This window comes from Pogona vitticeps, chromosome 1 (assembly GCF_051106095.1).
Source record: "Pogona vitticeps strain Pit_001003342236 chromosome 1, PviZW2.1, whole genome shotgun sequence".
NCBI classification, from domain to species: Eukaryota; Metazoa; Chordata; class Lepidosauria; order Squamata; family Agamidae; genus Pogona; species Pogona vitticeps.
In genome coordinates this window covers 68,035,924-68,052,848 of record NC_135783.1, presented here as the reverse complement: position 1 = coordinate 68,052,848, position 16,925 = coordinate 68,035,924, and the positions used below count along the sequence as shown (strand labels likewise).

The window sequence follows — 16,925 nt, the reverse complement described above, 5'->3', positions numbered from 1 at the left end:
GGGTGAAGCATTAAACCACACCCAAAAAAACTGGTGGTAACTAGCTTTAAACTCATATTAAGAAGATGCCTGGCAAACTTTTGCTATGAATTTTTGGAACATTCATTTATATATTTTTTGCACTATCCACAAGTTGAATACCCAGTGCGGTGTAGTGTATGGAGTGTTGGGCTAGGATTCAAGAAGGCTGGGTTTGAATCTCCCCTGAATCATGGAAACTCACTGGGGGTGTAGAACTGGTAAAACCGCTCCTTAAGTATCTCAGTTATCATGAGAGCCCTATTTGGGTTACAATAAGTTGGTTCTGACTTGACGGCACGTAACAACAACGCCCACAACTTACTGGTGTATGCCTGATTTTTAATTCCCAAAAGCTCACGTTAATTGTTTGATATTTTTAGTTGTCTATTAAAGGTGTCATGTTCTTCCAAATTTATATTGTGTAGTGACTCTGTGTGTGTGTGTGTGTGTGTGTGTGTGTGTGTGTGTGTGTGTGTGTGTGTGTGTGTGTGTGTGTGTGTGTGTGTGTGTGTGTGTGTGTGTGTGTGTGTGTGTGTTGTAATAAGTAAGGTATTCTTTGATCTCTTAAAGAAAATAACTCAGTTCCACAACATTCTGCTGTGGAATGTGTGGTTGTGTTTCATTATGCCTGACACAAGAAGGATTTTAACATTTGATAAAATAAATTTGGAGTAATAGATTTTGAGCTTGTGACAAAACAAGATTGTCCCTGAAATATGTATCATGTGCAACTACTGGATTCTCTAGCCCTGCTTATCTTAGCATTACTCTTTTGGCTTTTATGAATGACAAGCTAATATAAACAGTGACCACAAAATGGAGTTAAACACAGTAAGCCCATTGACTTCAGTGGGCTTAAGAATGCTTAACTCCATGTTTGACTGAGGCCAGATGGTTGGGGAAAAAGCAGAGGAAAAGAGAAATGAAAAGGCTTGTACCAGAGGCAGCTCAAATTATATGGGATAACTCTACAGTGACAGATGCCTATGAGATGGCTACAATAATATCATGGTTCTTGACATAATATTTCTGTATGATTGCTTTATCTCTCTACTGATGGACTTTGCTTCTCTCAACTCAGATTCTTAATTGCACTTCCTAGAGATGGACATTGGATGCTGCAGTTTGTGAAGGTGGATTTGACCCCTGAGACTTTGTGAAATAATTTTTAATTAAAAGCTTCCCCCTTTCAATCCTAATCAAGCATATAGCATGAGCAGAGCAGGATATAGCAAGGCAGTATTAATAGAACAAATATTGCTTGAGGAATTATTTCCCTGGCTTATCCAAAACAAATCTTGCTGATAGTTTCTTTATTTACTATTTTTTTTTCTAATTAAACATTTCATATTTTGAAATACTAACACCATATTACTATATACAAGTTTTAAAACCTACATTTTAATCCTATGACTGGTTTCAACAAGCTCCAAACACTAAAAGCTCAAAATAAACTCCAAAATCTAGATACCAAATTTCTAATGGCATATTTTTCCTTCAAATTGTGTTCCTATTGAGATAAGGACGCTGATAGGCTGGAGAAAAACAGAGTTGAAAAGCATCTGGGAGTGAGCTAGTTGCTTACTATATGTGCACCTATTTGCCATTTAGTAAACCCTGTAAGCTTGGTCAGATTTTATATAGCCTAAGGTTCCTGGAAAACCTGTTTGTCAATTCAGTTCAATTGCTAAGAAAGCCTCTGTACGCCTTACACAATGAGGGGACCATGGCTGCCCGAACTGCTTTATAATCAGATTAATTATGCCAAACACTTCTCTGAAGCAGGAGAGACCCTGTGTTGCCTACTTAGGTTCTGCACAACTGAGCCAGAACCACATTTGCATGTGTGCACATAAGCATTTGGGCTCATGCAAACAGAACATGCTCTCTCTTTTTATATCAAATCACTTCATGTGATAAAAGTGACAATGAAGGGAGTATGGCTAAGGTGCTCCTGTCATTGGTTGTGGAGCATGCATGATTTTGTAAGAACTCAACGGGGCTTAGAAATTTTGGCAAAACTGATCCAGAATAAAAAGCAAAAAAAGCAGAAAGATGGAGGCCGAATGAACCTTGAGCCAGCTACCTGGGATTGAGCCCCTGGTCGTGAGCAGAGTTTTGGCTGCAGTATTGCATTCAGCCAGTGCTCCATGAGGCCCTAACAAGCAAAACTGAGAAGGCATGAACACGTTGTGGAAGAGGATACTATTTTCAACTCACTAGAAAACTACTGTCTTACTTCAGTCTAAATTGACATTCATAATAAGACAATGAGCATGGTGAACAAAGTGGTTATTGAAGAGCTTCTGTAAAGCAATTCATGTTCTATGCAGGCAAATAAGAGTATTCTAGAGGGGCCTACAATTTCAGCTGGAATAAGAATAAGTATGTCTCATAACAGTTATATAATTGAGACAACTAAAATATTTCAGTTACATAACATTGATCCATGTATACCTGAAAGTCTTTCAGCTGGAAAGGATATAGATGAAGAAGAGCAATACGTAACTCAGAGCCAATATTGATATACTGCCCAGGGATATGAAAATCTCTTTCTTGACTTTTTTGTATTCCTCTCATACTCACTTGCAATTTCACCCTATCCTTCTTTCACACCAAGTTATGAGACTTTGGGTTAAATCCAGTTGTCCTGCTCAACTAGAAGTGAATCAATCAATCAATCAATCAAGAGGATTCAATGACATAGCACATCCCATTCACTTCTTGGGTCCACTCTACTTGAGATGAAAATTTGGATTCTGCATTCTGTTTTTTCTTCTTTCTTTTAAGCAAAAGCATGTTTGGCCAGAGTATCCCCCCCCACACACACATTTCCAGCTTCTTGCATTTTAAAAAAGTGCTAATTATTTTATGCATGTTATTTCTTCAAGGTAAAGGTAAAAGTTCCCCTTGACATTTAGTCCAGTCGTGTCTGACTGTAGGGCGTGGTGCTCATCCCTGTTTCCAAGCCACAGAGCCAGTGTTTGTCCAAAGATAGTTTCCGTGGTCACGTGGCCAGCACAACTAGACATGGAATGCAGTTACCTTCCCACTGAGGTAGCACCTATTTATCTACTTGCATTTTTATATGCTTTTGAACTGCTAGGTTGGCAGGAGCTGAGACAAGCAACCGGAGCTCACTCCATCACGTGGATTTGACCTTACGACTGATGGTCTTCTGATCTTGCAGCACAGAGGCTTTTGCGGTTTAACTTGCAGCACCACCAAAATCTCATAAATGTCCTGGTGCTTCAAGCCATATCTATTTCTTCTTCAGTACAGTATTGTCTTGAGAGGTGAGGGACCTGTCATCAAGACTGTTGAGTTCAATGAAATATTTCCCATCCTTAACATTCTCATCCATAGGTAAAATGCTTGCATATAAAATACATACCAGCTGGACTTCGTCACATCTATGCATGTCTAGCATACAAGCGATACCATTTGTTTTATAGCTTTAATGAACAGATATTAACTTCAGATAGGTGTTTCCTTAATGGTTTTCAGTCTTCCAACTTCCCTTAGCACCCTTAGCAAATAAGCCTTCTTTGTTTATTTGTTCAAGTATTAACCACATTTAACGAGAGATGTGTCTCTGGCTTATCTGGTCAATTCTGATCCCACTTTTCTGACTTACTCTTTCAGCATTTTGACTCATTTTATATAAAGGGAGAGACTGCATGTATAAAAAGTCTAACTTAATTAAGCAATAAAGAATGCTATAATGTATCTGAAGGATATAATGTGCTATACGAGTTGCTGAAATAAAATCATTTCCATAACCTTTAGCATGTCTTTCATTATTTGCATATGCTTTTATTGCGACGGTAAAAAAACTGACAAAAATTAAAACCTGGATCTTCTATCTAACCACAAACTAGGACCAGCTCTGTTTGGAATTGTGCAGAGAGACCTAAAGCATTACTTTAAATATGTCTGGATGACATCATACAAGGCAGAATGGTGTCAACTCAAGAAATATGATAATCATATTACAGATGCGCTCCTCCTACCCATCCAGTTTTCTCCATTCGTGAAACATAGCATACATATCCAAAAAAATGACCATATGGAGTTTTATGTTATTTGAATATAAACACGCAGATCGTTATAAACTCATTACCTTGAGTAAAGCACTCAGGGGAAACATATGGGTAGCACCACAAGCACATGTCTCACTGGAAACATATTTTGGGTTGGGGGTGGGGAAATGTGAAGTAATATTGTTGCTTTTCTCATTTGGTGCCAACTGGCAAGCAGTAGCCAATGTAAAAAAGTGGTGGGCAGACATATACTAATGTGGTGACATAACCTGTCCTCAACTGTTTTACGTTTAAACTTTTGTAGAAGCCAGTTGCATATTGGCCTCTACAATATGCAGCTGGAATGTATTTTCTACCTAAATGGTGCCAACACCATGTCTGCTGTCACAGTATCATTTTCTACTTTCTAGTTTTTTAGGGTTCAGTATGCTGTCTGTAACAAAACAGGCAAGTCAAATACATCAATACCTTCTAATTGTACAAATACTTACAGTATGTCTCCTGTAACTGATTAGAATACGTCTTGGATCTAAATGTCATGTTGGGGAAGCGAGAGCTTTTTGCAGCGCAGCTTCACAGATCAACCAAGTTCCCTTTACTGTTGAAACTTTTCATGTCATTTCTCACATCATCCCATAAGATTTTGTAACCTTCACAGTTTGCATCAGGTAGGAAGTAGGGAGTGATGCTCAGCCTGACAGAAAAAAATCTCTCCTTTCAATTCAATCATATACAGCTGCAATATGCAGTACATATTGCAGCTGTATATGTACCCTAAGGCATGTATGTACAGTATCTGCACACATAGCAAGCTAGAATCCATTTATGTGAACTAATCATAAAATTCAGTACTATAAAGTTGTGTCCAAATGGGTAAACCATTAAAATGAAAACAATTGTAATACAGTGGTGCCTCACTTAACGATTGCCTCGCTTAATGAGGAAATCACTGTATGATTAGGTTTTCGCGATTGCTTTTGCGATCGCAAAACAATGGTTTAAATGGGGGTTTTCCGCTTTGCGATGATCAGTTCCCTGCTTCAGGAACCGATTTTTGCTTTATGACAATCAGCAAACAGCTGATCGTCAGATTTCAAAATGGCCACTGGCTGAAGAAAATGGCCCCCCACTGTTTTTAGGAAGGCTTTTTCACTTAACAGGCACCAGAAAATGGCCACCGTATGAAGGATCTTCGCTGGATGAGCAGGCATTCAGCCCATTGGAACGCATTGAACGGTTTTCAATGCGTTTCAGTGGGTTTTTTTATTTCATTTGACGACGTTTTCACTCTACAGCGATTTCGCTGGAATGAATTAACGTCGTCAAGCGAGGCACCACTGTCATTTAATAATAGTAATATTTTAAATGCCATTTCCCGAGTTGTTAGTCTGTTTTCCTATCTCAGCTCATCATGTTGTTTGAGAAATTATGCACTCTCCATGACCTGCTTCAACTTACCTAAGAGACTTGCAATCTCAAGAATTTCTTGATGTGAGAATAAAAGCATTATGTAAATGTTTTTAAAGAGTTAAAAAAAGATAATTTTTTTATTAGAAAGCTTGCCCTCACACATGACTATGGAACTGGTATCATATTTAATTTACATGCAGAAATGTTCAGTGCTATTGTTAAAGGAAAAACTTCAAACTATTAAGTATTTAAAAGCTTTGTGCTAACACCTACAGGACGTTATCTGAATACCCTGATTTGCATTTATACATTAGAACAATTAGACTCTTCGATGAATATGCCACGTGAAATTTTATGTAGGCTTTCTGTTTAACAAATGTAGAGTCTTCTTAACCCCCTTCTTGAACTCACATACAATAGAGTTTCAGTTTGTGAAAATGTGCTCTCAAATGAGTCTCCCTTTTTTCTTGCTCAGGTTCAGATTACAAAAACTGTATTTCACAAAAGGTATATCAGTTTTACCAATTTATGTAGTGCAGTATGCTCACTTATGTGGCCTAAGGTAACAGTTACTCATAGTTTGTCACTTCACCTATAAAAAATACTAAAGCAGAGAGAGCACAGAGTGCTGTCCTCTGAAGATGCCGGCCACAGAGACTGGCAAAACGTTCGGAAGAACAACCTTCAGAACATGGCCAAAAAACCTGAAAACCCCACAACAACCAAAGCAGAGAGAGCTAAAAGCTATCTAGTAGGATGGAAGCCAGGGTCCGTAGTCCTTTCCTGACATGGGGCCAGTTTGCAGTCTGGTGAGGCCTTACCACATGGTAGCAGCCATTGGCATGTTCCCAGGAAGCCCTAACAGCATCACATTAGCTATGTTGCCCCCCACAATCTATCTATCTATCTATCTATCTATCTATCTATCTATCTATCTATCTATCTATCTATCTATCTATCTATCTATCTATCTATCTATCTATCTATCTATCTATCTATCTATCTTTATTTATTTATTTATTTATTTATTTATTTCCCACCCATCTGGTCTATTCGACCACTTGGGCAAACCAAGCAGGTGAGCTGGCTGGGGGCAAGCCTTAAGCAGTCAGGGGCTGGGAGCAAGAAGCCTGCTTGCTGGACGGGAAGGGAGCAGTTTTCATGTTCGTCCAACAAGGGGGTGCATTAAGGGGTTCCGACTTCCCTCCACCCAGTCTACATGGAGACTTCATCCACCCAGCTTGCCCCTTTTAGTTACAGTGGTTTCTGTAAATAGTTGTGATGGGTGAGTGGGAGGAACAGCATGCAAAGATTATGAGTTATTCTGCCAGACTGTTACATGTGTGTAGGTTTATGTCGTGGTGTTCATTGCTTGCTGATGTTAGTGTGTGTTTGTGCACAGGACCAGTTCCTTGAGACAAGCAGGTAGTCCTATCCCAGACTAAAACCCCCAAATGTGGATCAAGGAGTTGGGGGGAGGGTCTGGCAGAGCTATGTCTGACTTGAAAGGGCAGGATAGCCACCCCAGTGAGAAGGGCCATGGAGGTTTCCTCTAATGGGCAATAGATCAGGTTGCCAATCCTTGGTTACCCAGCAAAGGCGGTAAGATATACATCAGCTGCCTGGCGGGTCATCTGATGCAGGTATCTGCTCCTTAAACTGCACCAAATCTATTCCACTGCAACCAATCAAAGCTTTGGCCTTTCACCCACCCATAATTTATTCCAATGTAGTATGAAGATCAAAATATGGAGTGTTTTATTGTGGTCTTAAAGATCAAGTCAGTGTCTCTTGCCTAGATCAGCAACAAAGTTAATCAGTTCAGCAGACATGTGGAGAACGTCTTCCAAATCAAGCTTTTGGCAACTACAATTTCTCAGGTCTGTTTTTGAAGGATTCCAAACTATCTCCTACCAGATATATTAAAAACATAAACTCCATCACATCTGTGAAGCAGAACCGGAATTTCACTCAAACGAAATTTGGTATACTGAGAATCTAACCTGTTATTTGATTCTGAGCTTTTATGCCCTCAAAGATACAAGGGGGTTGGGGTTGGGTTTAAAATGACCCTTGGAAAGAATTAAATGCCACAAAGACTTGAAAGACCTAGTCAGAGTTTGAAATTCAGTGCTTCATGATTTTCCTCATCTCAACATTTAATTTTAACATCTTGTTGCTTTGCTTCTTTTGTTTTTCCTCTCCCATCCTAATCCTTTTTAAAATGACACTTTTCTTTAAAACAAAAAGGGTAAAAAAAATACTCGAGAATGTGCAAATGGGCACTGCATATATTAAGTCTCAAAAGTCAGATCATCACTGAGTAAGATTTAATGCTGCATCCTCCAAATACACATAAAGAATAGAGCAGTATTTTTTCTGTATGTTTTCTGTTGAGTATACTGTAGGTCCAAGACAAGACCACTAGTAACCAGTGTTTTCTTGTAAACAGCTACAGTAATTCCTATAAAAACCCTTTCCAATTACCTGTAAGAACTAAAGCCAGAATACTTTTGTATTACGGTGTCCCATCCCTCATTTATTCTATGTAAAAATGAAGAAAGCAGAATCCTGGAAAATCTATTTACAGTATATGCATTTTACATGAGAAAATTCTTCCCAGAGAACTGCTAAAGACAGTTTCTCAGCATGTAGGATTGTGCTGTGAAAATTGCATAAATGTTCAATGAGTTAATTGCCATTTCCCCTTTTCCTTTAAATAAGCCTTTCTAGCCCTTATTTTGTTCTACTTAGTACATCACAGAATGATTGTGATAATTTTTTTAGGGTTTAAGTGTGCAGGAGAGAAATCTAAAACTTCAAAAGCATTGCACTCTCGTTCCTCTTTGATTTTATTCTCAATACATACCTCAGCTCTTCTTTTTCTACCAATGCAATTGTTTTTAATTCAAACTAATATATCAAACACTGGAGGGCATACTTGAAATGAATATTTTGATTTCTCATTCTTTTAAGCACCATTATCCTACACACAAAAATACGGCAAACACTGGTGAAAGACGGGACAAAATCTTCTATTATACAGAAATAGAGGCCCTGATTTTTTTCCAAAAAAAAATCCTTCTTGCTGTTTCAGATCCAAGAAGCAAACCGAGTCACATCCAAAGTGCACAGATCCATTATAAAACGTATCTTAACCACATGCATCCATCATTATGTTCCTACCATTTGTCAGGATTCTGCCTTTAGCCTTGAGGTCTGCATATCAACTGGAGGGTAAGTGCAGCCCTTCCATTATTTAATTTCTATTTCATAAATTCCTTATGAACAGCATTTTTAGTAATTGATTGTAGCAAAATTAATCAGTCATTTTGGCATCTTTCTGGGCTGTAGATCACAGCACTGAGATGTGTTTCACATGCTAGATTCTATTTCATTATGCATTTTATCATAATACAAAAGCATAGTCCTTGGTGAAAAGTATGCTTGCAAGAGTGAAGAGTTTAACTAAGCTTATTTATGTTACTATTATTAGGGCTTGGCTAGAAGTTAGAGTACAGAAGAGTAGACTATGCCAGTAACTGGCTTAGCCACCTCTTTGGAATATTTACCTGCAAGCTTTTCCACAGAATGTTACCACCTGTTTTTCATTTTTTGCTTTTTATTCCAAGAGAAAAAAAAATGGGGAGGCCACAAAAACAAAATGATACTATGAAAGAAACACAATTCTAAGAGACTTAGCGGTATATACTTATTTTAAAGTGTGATGCTTTTCAGAAAAACTACATTAATTCCTTCTTCAGGATACTTATAATGCATTTGTATACTCTAGAAACAGTTGACAGATCAGTTTTCAGAGTACATTTTAATAAATACAGCCCCCTGGAGAACTGAGCTTCTCTCTCAGTGTTGTCTTGTCTCTTATACAGGACTAGTCAAACTGAAGAGGTAATCGGGGTCCCTGAATTTCTCTTGGTGGAAAACTACCCAGAGAAGGGACTGAGGGTATCCCAATAATTCAGTTATTATTTATTATTCGAAAATATTTGCTCTGGGCATTGTTCACATGCATCAGAAACAGCAATCATTTTTGAACAGGGATCTTCGTATACTGTACATTCAAGATATCCCAACCCCATTTGTTTACATATTGACCTTCCAGCCAAGGAATATTATGCTTGGATTGGGCGAGCAAGTGTTTCTTCTACTGGTACTATTCCATATAAATATGACAGTTTCATGTAGATTTACTGTATCTGTATGAATAGTTTATAATGAAGTTTTTTGGGGGTGGGGGTTTGCCTAATTTTGCCTTGTTCCCAAATGCTATTAGACTGTTTGCTACTCTTAGAAGCACTTCCACATGTATTTTTCATAGATGTGAAAGCTATCTGGATTTCAAGTTGGAAGCTAAGTTGTCTACTTACTGGGAAAGGTTATTTTTGCCTTCGGGACTGTGAAATTAAGTGGTAGTCACTCATGGAGGGTGGGAATTGCCATTTTCCATTTTCCATACTGTCTCTCATGTAGGACCCTCTCAAAACAGGTCATAGGGAGAACAGTACATTGGAACTGAAAAAGTACTTGAGCCTCTGAAGAAAGTTATATAAGGATGAATACTGCTAGGAAAATCCTAACATTTTCAATGCAGGAAGGTATTTTTAAAAAGACAATTCCACATTTAAAACACTTATTTCTGGGGTGGGGTTGAGATGAGACATTCCATTATTAAAGAGAGACATCTAAGACCTACTGTCAAGATTCTAAGGAAAGCATTGTTCTTTCCATTTATGCATTTTGCAGATATTCAGAATATTTTACATCCACAACAATCAGTTTAAGCAGTTCTTCCAATAATTCTTTACGCAACACTTGACAGCATTATTAGCAAAATGATTTTTAAAATTGCCAATATCAAAATGAATTTAATTAATGTATGGTAAAATACACTTGAAATGTTACATCTGACCATGAAATGTAAAAAAAAAGAATGCTACACAGCAGGAGAAGGAGCAGAAATGGTCAGTAAATAAGCAGGCAGCTGGAATGAATCTCCTAGAAGGAAAGTTTAGTTAAGAATATAATGGAAGGTTATAACATTAGTGTGGAAAAATGAGTAGGAAGAAGATTCTCTTTCTTTCATAATATGAGAACCTGGGGCCACCAAATGAAACTCAGTGGTAGGAGATCGAGAACAGATCAATAGAAGTATTTCTCATCACAGTGCAGTTTAATATGGAACCTGTTTCTATAAAATATGGTGATAGCCACCAAGCAATATGATTTTCAAAAGAGATATGAAAAACATATGGAGGAGCAGGTTCTCAATAGATACCAGTCATGATGGTATTCTATTGCCTTCAGGACCAGAGGCATCGTTACTGCAGAATGCATGGCCCTGTTATTCCATGTGGACTGCATGGAATCACAGAACAACAGAATTGGAAGGGAATCCTACGGTCATCAAGTCCAACCCCCTACCAAAGCAAGAGTGCTCACAGTTTTCTAATTGGCTCTCATGGGACACAATACACTGCACGAGATGGCCCATTACTTCTGGCAGCTCTTCTCACATTCTTATTATGCTTATTAAGCCTGAGATATCTCTGGAGCCAAAATGAGGAAACTGAGGCTGTGCAACTTGGACACAACATGGGAAGAGAGAATTCTCTGGAAAAGGCATTGCTGGGAAAGGTGGAAGGGAACAGGAAAAGAGGAAGACCAATAAAAGATGGACTAACTCTTACAAGAGCTGAGCAGGGCTGAGGACACAATCACTCATTCATGGGATCACCATGAGTTGAGGCAGACTTGATGGCACATAACAACAAAAAGCCATGCAAGGTCAGCAGTGGCAACAATAACAGCTCTCGATTCTGTTTCTTGTTGCATGTTTGCTGCCTCTCAGGTACTATAGATGTTGCCGAAATTTGCAGATTAGTAAGACTAATAACTGGGAGACAATCAACTTTTAGAAAAGACAAACAACATGAAGGTATAAAAAAAAGTGCCTGGGTAGCCTTTAATGCCCTTAAAGCTGAAGCAAACTTCTGCTTCAAAGATTGTTGTGTGCACAGTTCCGCGTTCAGAGCAATGGCTCAGCCGGTCATCCATGAAAGCCAGGTAATTGCACAGCTTAGTCATAACAAGTGGTGCAAGTTGTATTTTTCAAAAATGTAATGCCCTTCCCACTGGTAAATGTTGCGGGAAAAGGCTGACATCAGAATTCATGACTGCCATTCCATTAATTGGCATTTCTAGCCAATTACTGTGCATTACAGCCTCACATCTTAATAAAATATCACTTTTTTTGGTCTCTGCTTCAGATAAAATTACCATGAATCCAGCCAAGTGACTTAAATAGGGTAACAAAGTTAATCACTTAAAACTAGAAAGTATCCTTGAAAAGTTAATCAGGGGGAAACATGCCTCTAATAACAATAACAGCTGGAGAGTTTGCACTTTAGAAGAAATTGCAAGTGCCCGTATCATTCAGTGTAGATAAAGGTTGGGCTTTTTAATTACAATGGTGCCTTTTTTGGTTAGATATCACAGACCCCCCTTTTTTCTGTTAACATTTACGCACAGAATAGTAAAAGCTCAAGTTCTAATGCTCTAATACCCATACAATATCTGTGGTTGCAATTTGCTCGACCTTTGATAGCAGTGTAAAAATTGATATGAGGGTCTATCGCAATATAATACTTTGTAATGATCGCTTTTGAAATTCATGATTTCTGCCAAGTTCCTTCCAAGGTCATGATGCTATAAATGGGAGTGGTGGTGAGTAGGACTAGGGAAGGACAACTTCCTGCAACATGAATATATAGCACAAATGAAGCTCTTGCAGGCTGCTGTAAGATTTCTCAGGGTCAGAATTTTCCTGTAAACACAGGCACAGCATAGAAGGATTCCCAGCATTAAGGCACCATTGGTTTCAGCCTCCAGGATTTCTTCCATTTCATAAGATAAACAAAGATCTTTTCATTAGGGGTGGTGTTGGGGGTTTAGGCAATTAATATGGGCTGGTCTCAAAGAGAATTTTTAATCCAGATGTGTGATGTATTTTAAAGAACAAATAATTTATTTGCGAAGGCTTTCACGGCCGGGATCTAATGGTTGTTGTGGGTTTTTCGGGCTCTTTGGCCGTGTTCTGAAGGTTGTTCTTCCTAACGTTTCGCCAGTCTCTGTGGCTGGCATCTTCAGAGGACAGCACTCTGTGCTCTGGTGTTGTTTGCTTGGGAGTGGAGTATCTGAAGATGCCGGCCACAGAGATTGGCGAAACGTTAGAAGGAACAACCTTCAGAACACGGCCAAAGAGCCTGAAAAACCCACAACAACAAATAATTTGTTTTAATTATTTTAAACATAGACTGGAATACTGTTGATTCAAGTTTTCCCATGCAACTCCAGTGATGTCATCAGCCATAGCCTTGCCATGACCACTCCAGAGACATTCAAAATTTCCCATAACCCCACACCCTGCTACCATGTTTTGGGGATCCCCAGAGATCCCCTTCATTCTAGGAAGCCTTTAGGAACTGCACAACTATGTAGGGAATGATCTAAAGCCAGAAAATTGCTGCTGGTGGTCCCTGTCCCCCACTTTCTTCATGTGGTCCTTGACCCCTCCTTTTCATTGATTGGTATCTTCCAGTGCAAGTGAAAATAAATACCAATTCATTAATTCATTCATTTACTCAGTTTGTATCCCATCAGTGTCACTACTCTGGGTGGGTTACAACTAGAGATGGGGATGACTTGCCATTTTGGTGAGTTGTCTTGCTTCGTGAGTCGTCAAACGTTGATGACTCACGAAGCACGAAGCTGTCCCCATAAACTACGAAGCACGAATTTATTTATAGTTTCATGGGGAGTTACTTAAAAAAACCCCTGACCACCCATCGCCCCCTCTGCTGATGCCCCCCAATGCCCCCACTGTAGCCGCCATTGCCATTGCCGTCGTCTCCAGCTGGCCTCCGCAGCCATGGTCTGTAGATAGGGACACTGGCTGCCCTTTGCAAAGATAGCAACTGTGGCTTCCCTACCCTAAATGAAGCTGCAGTCACCATCTTTGCAAAGGGCAGCCAGCGTTCCTTTGTATGGGCCATGGCTGCGGAGGCCTGCTGGAGACGGTGGTGGTGATTACTGTGGGGGTGTTAGCAGGGGGGTTGGCAGTGAGGGGGTTGGCGTGGTGGTTGCTGGTGGGGGGCAGCAGCTAAGGTACAGAGAGGAAGGGGCGGGGAATAGGCTGTGGGGGTGGGTAGCTGCCCACCAGCCCACTGATCAGCTGATTGGTGGGCCGGTAAGCATAATGGGAAGCAAAATAGAAAGAGAGGGAAGGCTAGCAATGTCTTTAATTGCTTCCTAAAAGTCCACAGGGAGGGGCTTGGTGGAGCTCCTATGGAATCTGGTTCCATGAGGTTGGAGCAACCGCAAAGAAGGCCCTACCTCTTGTAGGGGATTTATGGGCCTCCCTCAAGGTGGCCATCTGGAGCAGCCTCGACTGGGATGATATTGTAGGCTGGGTGGATGACATTAAGGAGAGATGCTCCAACAAGTAACATGGACCCAAACTGTGGAAGGCTTTGTATGTAAGTGTCAAAACCAAGAACCTGATCTGGGACACCATGGGCAACCAGTGGAGGTGAGCCAGAACAGGAGTGATGTGGTCAAATTTACTTGCACTAACCACCAGTCTGGCTGCCAGGTTCTGGACCCACTGAAGTCTCTGGATCAGATTCAAGGGAAGTCCCATGTAGAGGGCACTGCACTAGTCGATCCGGGAGATGACCAGATAGGGGCGAAATTGGGCAATTAGCCTAAGCTTAGGCTAATTGGTTAAAGGCTGATCTGGACATGGCTGCAATTTGGGACTCCCAAGAGAGAGCTGGGTCCAAATTACGAACTTAGTCTCTAAACTGGAGAGGAGTCCCATCCAGCCTAGGAACCATCCCCTCTAACCTATCAGAGTTCCCCCCCCCCAGAGCAAAATTTCTGTTTTGTCCGGGTTCAGTTTGAGCCTGTTAGTCCTGGTCCATTCTAGTACTGCAATCAGGCAACACTCCAACATCCAGACGGCATCCACTGCAGAGGTGATAACGGAGAGACAGAATTGCGTGTTATTAGCATACTGATGACACCTTACTCCTGATGACCTCCCCCAACTGCTTAATATAGATATTTAAAAGCATTGGGGATAGTGCCGATCCCTGAGAAACCCCACACTAAAGGGTCCAAGGTACCGACATCTCCTCCCCTGGCTGAACTCTCTGGACATGGTCCTCAAGGAAGGATGGGAGCCAGCTCAGTGCTAAGCCCCCAATCCCAATCTCAGAAATCTTGTCCAGGATACCATGGTTGATGATATCAAAAGCTGCTGAGAGATCTAGTACCAACAGGGTCCATCTTCTCATCAGCTTCCCTTAAAAGGTCATCGCGCAGCGTGGCCAATGTCGTCTCAGTACCCCATTGCAGCCTGAATTCAGACTGGAACGAGTCAATGCAATCCTGCTCCTCCAAGTATGACTGCAGGTGATTAGCCACCACGCATGTTAGCGATCGGACAGAAATTATTAAGATTGTCCAACGCTAACTGGGAGCGTTTGATGATGGGTCAGAGTATCATTTCTTTTTAGTGAGAGTGATGAATTAATAATAATAATCATTCAGTGATGAATTAATAATGTTCACAACCCAATCAGTCATAGCCCCCTTCGTGGCTCTGATCAGTCACACTGGGCTAGGATCCAGTGAGGAGGCAGTGGGTCTACAGCTAGCCATCACCCTGGAGGTTCCCTCCTTTACTACAGGGTCAAACTGAACCAACTGGGCAAGAGGAGATGGGGCCTCAATGGTCGCCCATGGATCAGCTAAACTGCTGGTGGAGTCAAGGTTGGCATGAATGGCCTCGATTTTTGTTCTAAAAAAGGCTGCAAACTTATCACTGGTGAACGGCCTTGAATGGCCAGAACTGGTAAGGTTGCGGACCACCCGGAACAATTCCACCTGTCAGTTCACAGCCTCACCAATCCTCTGGATGTCAAAAGTCTTTCTTGTCTGTTTAAGGGCATTAGTATGTTTATTGGTCATTGTTTTCACTGCAGCTGTATTTTGTGCTAACAGATCTCTTCTCTGCCTGCTCTCTAGTTGTCTCCTTGATAACTTCATAGCCCACAGCCCCTCAATACACCAAGGAGCAGTGCAAGCTCTGGAGTGGATAGGGCATTTGGGGGTGATCATGTCAACCATCCGGGCTATCTCCAGGTAAAATCTATCGACCTCAGCTTCAACAGCATCATCTAACAGGTCGGCCAAAAGCCCTCCCAAAGCCTCTTGGAACTGTTCCGGGTCAAGAAGCCTGCAAGAGCAGACCATTTTCATGGGTCTGTTAATCCTCTTAAAGCACAAATATTTAAAACACCAACCAGAGTACATTTTAAAAACTGCTTAATTTTATTTATATAAGCTCAGGCAATTAGGTATCTGGTGGTGGAGCCAGAGGTTGGGAATTGTATTCTCTATTGAACCTCCTGGGAGAACAGCCAACCAGTGTGGCCTTGGACAAACTGCACAGTCCCAGGGCACTCCTATAAGAAGGGAATGGAAAATCACTTCTATACCTAGAAAGCTATGGAAAGGGTGAGCATAAACCAGAACTGAATTGACAGCATGTAATTAATTAATATCTAAGACAGACATCTGTCAATATCTGTAGCTGTACCTTTGTCTCTTCAGTCTGCAGAAGAGATTCTCCTACAGCAGAGACTGCCACTGGATGAAGGGGGTGAGGCAATTTTCACAGATTCCTGCACCAGCACTTTCTATTCTGGTCCCCCAATGCATCCAGTCATATTTTGGGTAGTAAAAATGGGGTGCAGGGAGGAAGAGGAATTGATTAAAAAAATAACCTATCCCTTTCTTCTCCTCACAAGAGTCTCCTGTGAGTGGAAATCCAATAAGGGGCACTCCCATGGACAAAGCTTTAATCAGGATCTATATCAGTACTTCCTTTGAATTACACTGTATTGCATGTATTGAATGACACAGAAATGCATACTACACTATAAAAATGGTTTTCTATTACTTAAAAAATAGACTGTTTCACTGCAAAATTTTAGTTGATTATATTTAATATCATGAAAATCATTTGTTCTCAAGGAAGTGGGAGCTTTTTAAAAAAATTCCATTCATTTTTTAATGTTTAAATTCATTTGTAAAAATTACTCACTGCTGAAGCACATGTATAGTCCAGTGGAAAGGAATATAAACTACCTCGAGGAATGAATTATGGGCAAAAGGGTCTCCTACTTCTTTTTCATTTTCAGTAAACATGCAAAACTGAGATGTTGAACAGTTCCTTTCTTGTAGAAAGACAGTCAGGCTAGAATCAGCTGCATAGCTGAGCAGCAACACAACAACATGACAGAACTGGGCAGCCTTTAACTAATCCAGCAAAGCAGGGGTTAGGGATAGGGAGGGAGAGATTTT

At 40.5% G+C, this 16,925-nt stretch overlaps 1 protein-coding gene and 1 long non-coding RNA gene across 5 annotated transcripts in view; one reads left to right on the top strand and one right to left on the bottom strand.

Annotated features, from left to right (window-relative positions):
* PRKN (parkin RBR E3 ubiquitin protein ligase) overlaps window positions 1-16,925 on the bottom strand; it is a 982,733-nt gene that overhangs the window by 240,891 nt on the left and 724,917 nt on the right. The window lies entirely within an intron of this gene.
* LOC144585910 (uncharacterized) overlaps window positions 924-16,925 on the top strand; it is a 116,530-nt gene continuing 100,528 nt past the window's right edge. Inside the window, exon 1 of the long non-coding RNA XR_013540533.1 lies at window positions 924-8,711. This is a non-coding gene — a long non-coding RNA (uncharacterized LOC144585910). The remainder of the gene's footprint in view (window positions 8,712-16,925) is intronic.